The 12,585-nt window shown below is 54.1% G+C and overlaps 1 protein-coding gene across 3 annotated transcripts in view; it reads right to left on the reverse strand.

Moving 5' to 3' along the window:
- Nucleotides 1–8,354, reverse strand: part of ZNF362 (zinc finger protein 362) — a 38,348-nt gene extending 29,994 nt beyond the window's left edge. Inside the window, exon 1 of one of the 3 annotated variants that reach the window (XM_059071076.2) lies at nucleotides 8,212–8,354. The gene's annotated coding sequence lies outside the window, so the exon portion shown is untranslated. Of the gene's footprint in view, nucleotides 1–8,035; nucleotides 8,100–8,211 lie in introns of those variants that run through there. The other 2 variants (XM_059071068.2, XM_067012116.1) reach the window with 2 other exon arrangements.
- Nucleotides 8,355–12,585: the final 4,231 nt, after the last annotated feature.

Consider the following 12,585-nt stretch of genomic DNA (forward strand, 5'->3'; position numbering starts at 1 on the left):
TCCTGGAGGAACTAGGCTCCTGAGGGTCCTGGATCCAATTAGGCTGGCTTTCCACAGCCCTGCAGGGCTGCGAAGGGCCATTTTCATTGTGATGATGGGGCTGATGAGAGCGGGTGGGGGCTGCTGTGTGCACCCTGGTCAATGAGAGCTGGATGTTGTCCCTTCTCCTCCTGTCCCTCCCCTCTCCTACCACCAGCCACTCAGAGACACCCAGGAGGTGACCCTCTCTGGGAGTCCCAGTGCCTTCACCAGGGAATGGGCCATGACCGCCTTCTCAGGGCTGAGATGACATTCTGCAGGCTTTGAACACATGCCTTTCTCTGCTTCCATTTCCCCTTGGGTCCCCCAGCTCCCATCCCCACAGGGAACTCCTTCTGCCAAGGTGAAATGACAACAATAATGTATCACTGAGCACTTCTTCCATATCAGGCACTATTAGGTGCCTTACAAGTATTTCTCACTCAGGCTCCTAATGACCCTGTGAGGTGGATGCTGTGAACACTTCGAAATATAACACACATTCAGAAAGATACCCGGAACAAAAATGAGCAGCTCAATGACTTACTACCAAGCACACATCCACACCCGTGGTCCCTTCTCGATTGCAGTCCTCGCATCCCCCAAAGGTCCCACCCTGCTGGCTTCCAGGGCAATCTCTCCCTTGCTTGGGGTCAGGAATGAGGCTCAGAGAAGATGTAACCTGCCCAGGGTCGTGCAGCTGGTGAGGGCAGGAGTTGGACGCCTCTGCCATCTGCTTGCTGTGTGACCTTTAGCAAGTCCACTTCCTCTCTGGGCCTTTGTTCCTTCCTCTATAAAACAACGAGATTCAACTAAATCACAGCCTGGATTCTTGGACCCTCTGAGGGGCGATGTGGCCACTGACGGGTTAGAAGTAAAGATTCTGGAACAAGACAACCTGGGTCAAAGCCCCAGAGACTGTTACCAAACTGGGATGATAAAGGTATGGCCTCAGTGTCTTTGTGAGGATTTGATGAGTGAATACGTAACAAGTCTTTAGAACAGTGCCTGGTACACAGTAAGGATTCAGCGTTGGTCGCTGCTGTTTTGTCATTAGGTTCTCCGAGGCACTTGGGAGACTTTCCCAACATTTCAAAGACTCACATGGAAATGTGACCAACCAGAGACATCACCTGGGCTGGGGGGCGGTGGATGCAGCAGCTCAGGGAGCCTTTCAGAGCCCACAGGGGCTGCTTGGCAGACCACTGGAGAGCCAAGTCTGGGATTACGCAAAGCAAGGGAGCCAGCCGCTGAACCCCAGCTGTGGCCTGGCCCCCAGGAGCTTTCTAGACAGGTCCTAGGGGTCCCAGGCCGGGAACCCCCAGCAGGTGGTCAGAGCCTGTCCTCATGCTGTATCTCAGGACCCCTGGGGTGGGCAGCCTGTGCGGCAGGACAGACAGGGCTCAGGCCCGGGGTGGAGGCCAGCAGGTAGAGTGGGCCCTGAGCAGGGCAAGGCAACAAAGGGAAGGTTGGGCTGGTCAGCGAGAGGGACGGAGAGGGCCTGAGGTGGACATGTGGGTCGGGGTCGAGGCCAGGGAAGACCTACTACAGGCCCTGGCGGGCCAGGCCCACCTCCCCCAGGTCTCAGCGCTACCGCCTTCTCCATGTTCCTTGGTTTCCCACCTCGGGGCCTTTGTTCCAGCTGTTCCCTCTGCCTGGAATGCCCTCACCTGGAAAACTTCAAGCCAGTTCAGCTATCACTTCCTCCCAGAAGCCCCTCTCCCCTATACACACGATTACCGTCACTGGTTATAGTAAATCTAAAAGCACCACCTTCCTCGTCGTAGGAAAGTGGTTCCTTTCCAGCAGTTACCAGAGTCTGTAATCATATCGTCATTTGTGTTTGTCTAATGTCTCCCCAACCAGGGCGGGAACGATATCAGTTTTCCCTACCTCTGTCCCCAGCATGGAGTTTGGGCCCTGGTATATAGTAAATGCTCAAGAAGTCCTGCTGAGTGAAGGTGGGAGGTCCAGGCAGGCTGCAAGCAGATCCGGGCAGGGTGTGGGCACACACAGCTGCATGGGCGTGCAGGAGGCACTGTGTGCAAGGCCAGAACATGAGGCTGGTGTAAGAGGCACCTACGTGTAAAACACACGTGTGCATGAGTACGCCTGTGTGCAGGTGATAAACATGGCATGTACAAGAGTGTGGAAGTACACGAGGAGGGGCAGGCAGGCAGCTGTGTGTTGTTTCCTGGCAGGTGCACACAGGTATATGAACATGTGTGTAAGCTGTGGGTGGCAGGAGTGCATACACGTGCTTCTGTGTGATGTGTGTGTATCACGCGTGTGGACTTGTCTCCTGAACTCCTGGCTCCTACAGGCCCAGTTTGGGGCACCTCTGGTGGTGTTTCTGAAATAGCAGGGGAGCACCTCAAACTGGCCAAAGTGGGACAGGGGGAACAGGGTCAAAGGTGGAAGTGGAATGGCTGATAGTATGAATATGTGCAAGTGTGTGTATTTGAGTGTGTCTGGGGGGGTGTGCCCATCCCAGCCAGGTGTCCTCCCATTGAACCCCAGAACCTGAAATGGCTAAACTGTCCCCTCAGGGAACATGACGCCTTTGCCCAAAGCTCAGAGAAGGACTCAAATGGTAGGGCCCGCCCCCCAAGGATATCCTGCCACACGGACGAGGCAGGGACAAGGGAGGATGCTTTGGGCCCAGAGCCAAATCCCTTGGCCTTCCCCACACACCTTATCCATTCAACACACCACTCCGCCCCATCCCCGAATCCTACCAGCCTCCAAAGCCCAGCGCCAGCCCTGGTTCCACGAAGCCAAACCCACAGCCCCCAACCTACTTCCACTCCGCCCACCTCTCAATCCCACCCAAGTCCAGGTGGGGCGCTGGGCCCTCTGCAGCCCTGCACCTCGAGGAGTGTTACCTCCATGGTGAAGATGAGGAGGCCGATGCAACAGAGGGAGCAGCTCCCCAACCAGGGCTGTCGTTGCCTTTGAACCCCAAGGCACATATTGTGGCAGCCTGTCGGCACCTGAGGAGAGGAAAGCCCACCAGGCAAAGCGTCGGGAGGTGTGGACAAGGCCTACTCCTCTCCTTTCCCGCTGTAGTTTCCCCAATGGACAGACTGAGGTTTGGCTGGATAATCTGTGAGATCCACCTCTCCTCAATTAGTATGTGACTTTAGATCTCAAATGGTTCTCCACGAATTGGGTATACATGCGGCTACATGGAAAGATAACTGTCCTCTTTCCCCCAGTACACCAAGCCTTTCCAATACCCTGGACAAGGGCCTAGCACAGTGCTAGAGACAGGAGGAGCTCGGGATGCATGTACGCTCGGTGCCCGGTCATACATTCAACACGGCGCACCAAGGAGGCCTGCCCTCAGGGAGCTCACAACCCAGTGGGGAGAAAGAAGCTACTGAGTCATGAAACTATAAGGTCAAAAGCACTGGGAAACCGTAACACTAACATCACTTCCCAAGTGTTATTCACAAGGGGAGGTGCAGAGATTCACACTGTGTAAAGAAGACCTTTCCAGCAATGACAATCGTCTGGCAAAGGGAGGCTAGGGGGCCTGGTGAGGAGGGAACTCCTTGCCACTCTAGCTGAGATCAGAGGCCCTCTTGTCAAGGATGTGGGAAGGGAGTTCCCGCTCTGTGCAGGAATCAGGTGAAGCTGGGCTTCCCCTCACCAGCTGTGGAATTCTAAGGCAGAGTCCCAGAGTGCTGGGTTCAAATCGCACAATGTGCCTGTTAAGCTCTGTGAACTTGGGCAAGTTACCTAATCTCTCTGTGCCTCCATTACCTTGGCTGTAAAATGGGAGTAATAACAATGAGGATTAAATATGTCAACATTTATAAAGCCTTTCGGAACTCGGCCTGGCACAATGTAAGCACTCTGGGCCACTAAATAAGTAAGGCAGTGAGAGTTCTTTGTAAAGGTTCTAAGTCCCAGATTGGATCAAGTGCAGACTCCAGTGTCAAAGGTTCTGAGGCGGAAATCTTCTTAGATGCTAAGGTTCTGAGATTCAAAGAGACTAGGATTCTTAGATCCCATGATTTAATCATCTCATTATTTCCTGACAACAGCCCGGAGCCTCCCAGGGGAGGAGAGGGCAGAGCTTGGTGTCACTTCATCTCCCAGGGGCTGCCCTGAAGCCAGGGCTGCCGCCACACCTGGGCTCCCCGGCATCTCCTCACGTCCAACAAAGCCACAGCCACCCGTCCTGGACCCACCTGCCCACTCGCCTGCATGGGGTTTAAGCACGTGCCAGCTGTGTGGACAGGCAAGAAGTGCAAATAAACAAATACACGAGGAAGTTTCAGATACTGATAAGAGCTACAAGGGCTGATGTGACAGTGGGAAGCTGTCACAGAGCAGGTGGCCAGGGAAGCCCCAGCTGAGTCGAAACCTGTAAAACAAGAAGGCGCCAGCCATGCAAGCATTCCAGGTCGGGGGTGGATGTGCAAAGGCCCTGCCAACAGGCTTTGTAAATTTGAGGTGCAGAAAAAAGCTGGTGCGGCTGGAAGTGGTGAGACTGGGGGGTAGAGGGGGAGCTGAGGTGGAGAGGTAGGCAGGCCCGGTCCATAAAGGGCCTTGTAGGCCCCTAAAGGACTCTGGATTTTTGTTCTTCAAAATGCCTAGGAAATATTAAAAGAGTTTCAGCAGGGGAATGGCAAGGCTAAGCAAGGTTTTCAGGGTCCCCAGATCACTGGGCTCATTCTGAAACCAGCACAATGGTTTTCAAAATCAAGGTAGGGCCTGAGGTGGTAATCAACAATCCTTCTAATTCAGTTGGTGTACACTGAGCTCCTACTACATGCCTGGCCACGGCAGGGAGACATCACAGACACTCTTGTGTTCGTTCCCAACAAGCCATGAGAGAGTCAGAGAGATTACCCCATTTTAAAGATCAAGAAATCGAGGCTCAGAGAGGGGAAGAATGTGCCCAAGTCACACGAGCCATACACCACACTGTACAAACTGTAAAGACAAATGGATCTTGGTCCCAGGACCCAGATTCACCATCACGGTAGTGGTATTTTCAAGCCCCTGCTTCTCCAAGAGACCTTCCCTGGGGACTCATGTAAGCACCCATGGATACTGCCCTAGCTAGTGGTTTCTGCACCCTGTTAGCTTTGGAGCCCTGAAGGACTGTCCTTGTATTTCACACGGCTGTCCGACCTGGGGAGGTAAGCTAGGGACTGGCTGGCTGGACAGATGAACAGATGAACATATGGATGGATGGATGGATGGATGGGACGGCAGATGGATGACTACTGAAATGACCAACCAATAAACTAATGAATGTACAAGGAAAGAATAAAAGAATAATCTAGCAAACTAATGAATGAACTAATGGATGAAGATGAATGAATGAATGGATGGAGGAAGGAAGGAAGGAAGGAAGGACTCTCACTTTACAGAGAGGCAGGGAAGTGTCTGCCCAGGGAAGGGCTGGGGCCAGGCTAGCTTCAGACCCAGTCCACACCTCACCCACACACCAGGGGCCACCTTGCCCCCATCCCCCAGACCACAGACCGCCTATATTCCTCAGCCCCCCGGACAAAGCCATGCCTCTGCCAGGTGCTGGCCATTATAGTGCCTGTGGCCCCATCACCATAACCACCAGCAAGCAGTGGAATCTGGCGGGAGGTAGAGTGCTTCACTCTCCCTCTGAGTGTCTCACAGACAAAAGGAGACAGGAGACAGGCTCCGCTCCTAGCTGGGACCCAAACTGCTGGGTCACTTCAAGCCCGTGGCTGCCCCTCTCTGAGCCGAGATGACCTCTCAGGGCCCTTTCAGCTCTGACATTCTTTAAGGGGTGGGCTTCTAGACTTTTTACACAGTCACTGGGGTAAGCAGAAGAATTTGAAAGATCAAAAACTAGAAGTTGGTAAAGACACCTGTCCACAAGTACCAAAGTCCACCCAGGAAAAGGCTCCCTGGACAAGGAGGAGTCCGGAAGCTTGAGTTTAAGCCCTCCTCTATCACTGCTCAACCTCTGCAAGCCTCAGTTTCCTAAATTTTAGAATGGGGTTAAGTATCCCCCACCTTGACAATTCCACCTGAGTTTCTGGGAGAACCTGATGTGATAACAATCATGCACTACACTGTGCAAATTGTAAAGTTCCCTCCCCCCAGGCAGGACTATGATGGTGGTGGGCTGGGGTAGGAGTGAAGATGGACATGCTGTCCCATTCCAGTCCAGTTCTGTCCAAAATGACTCCTCCAGGGGTCAGACCCCCAACAGAGAACGGTGGAGACAGCCCAGATGTGAAAACCTGAAATCTGAGTCCCTGTCTCAGCTCTCCATCTAACTGGCAGTGTGACTTTGGGAAAATCACTTCCCCTCTCTGGACTTCGGTTTCTCCAACAGAAAAATGCCTGGCTTAGTACCCTCTGGCTCAGACATGCCAAGTTCTGCAGCCCTGAATCCCTAAGCCCCAGGCTTCAACCCCTGGCTCTGCCTGAAGTGAGCTCACCCTGCCCTGTGGAGCCAGGACACAGACCAGGAGTGACTGGAGGGGTCTCCCCTCCAGGAGACCTTGGGGCAGGGGTTAGACAGGCTTAGGTCCTCCCAGGACAGACACCCTTTCCCAAAAGGGAAAGACCACACCCAACCAAGGCTGCCCAGGTGCCTTGGACAGCGCCAGCCACCCCAGACCTCGTGGGCCTGGCCTTCAGAACACTTCTGTAGCCTGAAAGCCAGCAAGCCCTGACCTGTCCAGAGAGATACTTCAGAAACTTCACCCAAGTCCAATCTGCCTCCAACAGGGAGCCTCCAGGGCAGGGCAGGGGCGGCAGAGGGGATAAGAGCACACCCCAGGGAAGAGGCTCAGACGACCACCACCGGACAACCTCTCCTGGTCCCTCCCCTCAGACAGGTCCCACCGGGGCTGCCGGCCTGCACCCAGCCAAGAGCCAACCACCTGGGGGCATTCACCACCAGAAGCCACCTACCAGGGCCAGGAGGCCGACCAGGTCGGGGAAGGGGCTCTCCAACTGCCGAGCACACTTGCCCAAGGGCTCAGGGAGCTACCGCAGCACCCAGGGCAGGATTTCCGCCTACAATGGGGCCCCCGGCCACCCATGAAGGAGACAGGCCCACCCCCCCAGCTCAGAGCTCTGAGGGTTCCACACTGCTCCAGGGCAGGGTGGGGGAGAGCAGGATTACTTCCTCATGCCGAGGGTCTTAGTTGGAAACCCAGGGCCCACTCAGAGCCCCTACTGCCAACCTCCTCCTCCAAATCTGAGAACATAGTTCCTTACAATGCCGTTTTACGCGGCCTCTTCCAAAAGACATTTCCTAGTCCCCCGAAACCCCCGTCCCCAATCCTCCACATCCCCCCCGCAGCTCTGGGGAAATCGGCAGTTAACTTTTTCCCAAAAATCCCGCAGAGGCAGCTGGCTGGGGGGAGAAATGCGCCCCGAGATCCTTTCGCGGCATTTCACCGCCTTCCAAAAGAAAAAAAAAAAAACTAAAAAAAAAAGAGAAAACTTTCGGAGTTAACTTTAAATTCCCAACCCTCCCCCCAAAATCGCCCAGCGGCTTCCTTTTTTTCTCTCTCTCTCTCTTTAAAGTGCAATTGCATTGTGTCTCACCTCCCCGAAAGGCTCGCGGCTCTCGCCAAAGAAAAGGAAAAAAGCCAACCCTTCGGGTGCCCCCTCTGCTTCCAGCCGCCTCTCCCACATTCTCAGACAGTTTTATTAAAATTTTCAGACAAAAGAAAAACAAAAATGGCAGCCTGGCTTATTTTTAAAACAGGACAGGGACGCCATATTCTGCAGATCTGCAAAAAAAGGGAGAAATCCGGCACTGGCCGCTCCACCCGGCCGGCTGCAAAGTGCGCGAACCGCGTCGTTTGCAATCCGTTTATTTGCATTAAGCCCCATGAATCATTGTTTACCGGAGAATTGCAGCAGGTTTGAATAGCCCGGCTTAAGAAAACACACACACGCGCGCGCACACACACACACACACACACTCACACATACACGCACACGCACACTCGGAGAGCAGACCAGACACACCGCCGGAGACACTTCCTACCCCGCGCGCCGCCACCGCCGCCGCTCCGGGCCGGGCCCGAGGTGCAGGCGGCCCCGGGCCCTCTGAGCGCCCCGGCCCGCGCGGCCGGCCCCCCGCCCGCAACTCGGCGCAACTTTCCCGCGGGCGGGCGCCCGCCGCCGCCGGGCCCGCTCCCCGCGCTCCGGGCCCGCACGGACCTGGCTGTGCTGGCGGCGGCTCCGGGACGCGGCCGCAGCCCCGCGCCCGGCGGCCCGCGTAGGGCCGGGCTGGGGCTCCGGCTCCGGGCTCCGGCTCCGGCTCGGTGCGGAGCCGCGCGCAAACCTTCCGGGTCGCCTGCTGTTCACTTCTGGGTTCTGCAAGCGCCGAGGCGGCGGCGGCGGCGGCGGCGGCGGCGGCGGCGGGAGGCTGGGTCTGCAGCGCCGCGCGGCCCCCCGTGCGCTCGGCGAGCCCCCGCGCCAGGCGTCCGGCTCCGGGGGGGCCGCGTCGGGCCCCCGCCTCTCCGGCTGCGCAGCCCGTCCGGCCCCGGGGGCTCCCGCGAGTGGGCAGCGCCGGGCGCGGGCGACGGCGCGGGAGGAGAGGGGGCCGGGCGGGGGGCGGGGGCGGGCCGCGCGCTGGGGGCCCCGCTTGGGCCCCGGGGCCTCGTCTCGCGCTCGCCGCCGCCGCCGCTGCCGCCTCGCAAAGTTGCGCGGCGCCCCCCGCCCGCGCCGCGCCGGAGGCAGAGCCACAAAGGAACTCCTCTCCCCCCTCCGCCCGCCCGAGCCGCGCGGGGAGGGCACCGGCGCCCGGCCCTAGGCCAGCCCCTTCCCCAGCACGGGGGCTCCCGGGTCCCCGGCTGCCGCGGCCATTGTCCCGCCCAGGCCCCCTCCCCGGCGACGGCGGACTGGGGACCTGGGCCTGGCGGGCCGCGGCCCCGACCAGGCCGAGCCCGCGCGGGGCCAGGCCGCGCCTGGGGGTCTTCCTCGCAGACGGCAGGCAGGAGGGGACCCCCAGGATGGGCTCCCACACCTGATAACCAACGATCGCGCTCAAAATCCAGGCTGAGATTTTTGTTTTTAAGTCGAGGACACGGGAATGGGGGGAGGGGGAGAAGTTTGTACAGGCCAGGCCACCCCCTCCCTCAGTAAGCTCCAGCGCTCCCTGGCCCTAGGCTCGAGCCCCCAAAGGGTGGGGCCGCTGGAGGTTGTCAGTGGCTGTCCTCGCCGAGTCTCTCAGAGGTGGCACCGGCTGTCCCCCAGCTCCAGACCTCAGAGCCATCTGTGTGTGACTCCTCCTCCCGCTTCACCCTCCCCAGCCAATCAGTCACCAAGTCCTCCCGATTCGGCCTCCCGGGCTGTGTCAGCTTCCAAACTTCACTTCTACCTGAGGAGGCGGCCAGTCCCTGGGTCCTTTCACCGGGCTCAGACCTCCTGTGATACTCACTTACTGCCAGCTGGCCTCTAAGCCACGATGAATCAAGGCTGGCCCTGCCTTCAGGGAGCACCCAGTCCCCCGGGGAAGGACACACACATAAACAGTCACCTGCCAGTGTTTGCCTTCCTCTGGGAAGCATTTCCCAATTCGTTAAATAGCGATTAAGGACCTCCTATCAGACGCTGTGCTGGTTGGCTGGAAACACAGCTATGAGCAAGTTGGACAAAATCCCTGCCCTCCTGGAGATTGCAGTCTAGCACAGGATGTCAGGACTGTGAGCAACTGGAGGACAGCGCCCACGTGGACCATTTGTGTTCAAGCACTAAGCACAGTGCCTGGCACCGAGCAGAGCACAATACATATGTGGAGTGGGAATTAGGTGGAATTATAAAGGGGAAGAGGATGTAGATGACACAGAGGAGGCCATTTTTTTTTTCCCTCAGGGAGGTGGAGAAGCTCTTCAGAAATTAGTTCTGGGGTGAGCCAGGTTGGGAAGAAGGGAGGGTTTTCCATTTTCCAGGAAAATGGGGGTGGTAAATAGCAACCCATTGTTGAGAAGTTCAGTGAAATGATAAATTAATAAATGGGAGAGGAGACAAATCTCTCATGCAGAAGAATTTGAAATAATTTCTGCAGATCGCCAAGGAGGTGGAACATAACTCTCCACTCTTTGGGGGTGGGCTGCATAGAGTGACTTCCTTCCAAAGTGTGCAGTATGAAAAAGGAGGGAAAGAGGAGTAACTTCACAGCAGAGAAACCTGACACCAGCTACCTCAGCCGGGTGATCAATGGCAACATCAACAGTCACAAGTCACATTGACAGTATGTACGTTTGACAGTATGTGATGAAAATGACACTTTACCTCTCTAGTCTTCCTCCCAATAACCTATAATTTCAGTCTTGTCATGAGAAAAACATCAGCCAAATAGAACAGTAGGGCATCCGAAAAAAATACCTAACTAGTACTCCTCAAAACTGTCATGGTCATCAAAAGCTAGGAAAGTCTGAGAAACTGTCACAGCCCAGAGAAGCCTAAAGAGACATAATAACTAAATGTAATGTGGTATCCTCGACAGGATCCCGGAACAGAAAAAAGATGTTAAGGCTAAAAACTAAGGAAATCTTAATAAACAATGGACTTTAGTTAACAGTAATAAATCAATAGAAGTTTTCATCAGTAATTGCAACAAATTAAAAAAATATACTAACATGTTACTAATAGGGAAAACTGAATGGGAGGATGGGGGAACATATGGAAACTCTGTAATATCTTCTCAGTTTTTTTATAAACCTAAAACTGTTCTAAAAAATAAAGTCTAGGGACTTCCCTAGTGGTCCAGTGTTTAAGAATCCATCTTGCAACACAGGGGAAGCCAGTTCGATCCCTGGTTGCGGAAATAAGATCCCACAGGCCACGAGGCAACTAAGCCCACGCCACAACTAGAGAGAAGTCCACAGTGCACCGAAAGATCCCTCGTGCTGCAACTAAGACCTGATGCAGCCAATAAATAAATAAATACTTTTAAAAAGGTAAGTATTTAAAAAATAAAATAAATAAAAAATAAAGTCTAATAGGAAAAAAAAATGCTTTAAAAATTCACCAACCCATGTGATTGTTGATATCATTGTTGTTCAATGAAATAGTGCTAGACATAGCACCTAACACATTCTAAGGGCCCAACGAGTGTTATTATGTTATTATTATCATCATCATTGCAATTCTAAGTACTTAGAATAGCACATGCAAAGGCACTGGAATATAGGGTGGAGAGGGAGATGGGAGACAGAATCCTGAAGGCTTTGACTGCTGCTGAACTGGAATCTTTATAAGGGGTTTATGGGGGAGGGTAACATGATCTGTCCCTGCCTCACCAGCCTCCTGTCTAAACACCTAGAAAGCTATGCTTCAGTCAGACTAAGTGAGCTGCTGTCTCAGGCCTGGCTCTTTACCTTCCAAGGCACATGCTGTTCCCTCGGCCTGGAATACCCTTCCTTGTCCTTTTATTCCACCTTTCCTGGTCACTTTTAACTCATCCTTCAGGTCTTAACTTAGCTGTTCTCTAAAAAGTCTTTTGGGAGCATCCAAGAGGCTTGTAATATGGTCTGAATGGAATTGGTGTGTGCTGAGATGCAAGAAGCCAGAGGTGAAAAAATTGAACTCATCTCTTTGCCACTGCCACCCAGACCCCTCTACCCCAAATCCAAACACGCTGGACATTGCCCCTTCCCTGAACACACTGTGAACCTTCGTGCCTCCAGGCCTCTGCTCATGCTGTTCCCTCTGCCTGGGATCCGCAGTTCTTTTCCACCCATCTTTTATCTCTCTAGTGAACACCTACTTATCAAAGTTCAGCTCAAACATCACCTCCTCTGTGAGGCTTTCAAGGTCCTCTGTGTGGGGAGAGGCACTTTCCTCTGGTTTCCAAGAGCACCATAGTCCTCTGGCCACACTGCTGGCAAAGCACTTATCATGGTGCATTAGAATAAATGTTTGCTGAATGGATGGACAAATGATCGGGTGAACAGCAACCCACTCTTACCCTCTCCAGTTCTTCAAATCCTCCTTATTCTCCTCCAGGAAGCCCTCCATGACCACTCCAATCCATTGACCTTCTTCTTTAATTTTTACATTTTAGCCCCTGATTATAGTCTAACTGTTGTGTATATAAGTATCTGTCTCTTGGGTTAGAGTAAATGCTTTGAGGAAGAAACCATGTCTTACATGTTCTACTTTTTCATTCATTCAACAAGTATTTACAAAGCACCTACTTCTATGTTGCCACTAGGGTCCAGACTCTGGAGAGGCAGTGAACAAGACCCAGGCCCTGCTCTGTTAGAGGATTAGTTAGGATAAACCAGACTATGCTGCAGTAATGAAGAACTCCAGTGACATATCACAAAACCTCAGTGACATAACATGAATTGTTTATTTCTCCCGTGTGCCACATGATCATCCTGGGTCCTCTGCTCTAGTCACTTAGAGACCTAGGCTGAGGAGTCCCTACCATCTTGAAGCTGCACCCACTGGAACATGTCTTTCTCAGTTACCATGGCAGGAGAAGAGAGGCTAGAGGCTCTCCATCCATTGGCCAACACTAGTCACATGGTCCTGCCCAACTGCAAGGGAGGCTGGGAAGCAGTGTTCCTCTGGAAGGCAAAG

This window comes from Kogia breviceps, chromosome 1, assembly GCF_026419965.1.
Source record: "Kogia breviceps isolate mKogBre1 chromosome 1, mKogBre1 haplotype 1, whole genome shotgun sequence".
Taxonomy (NCBI): domain Eukaryota; kingdom Metazoa; phylum Chordata; class Mammalia; order Artiodactyla; family Physeteridae; genus Kogia; species Kogia breviceps.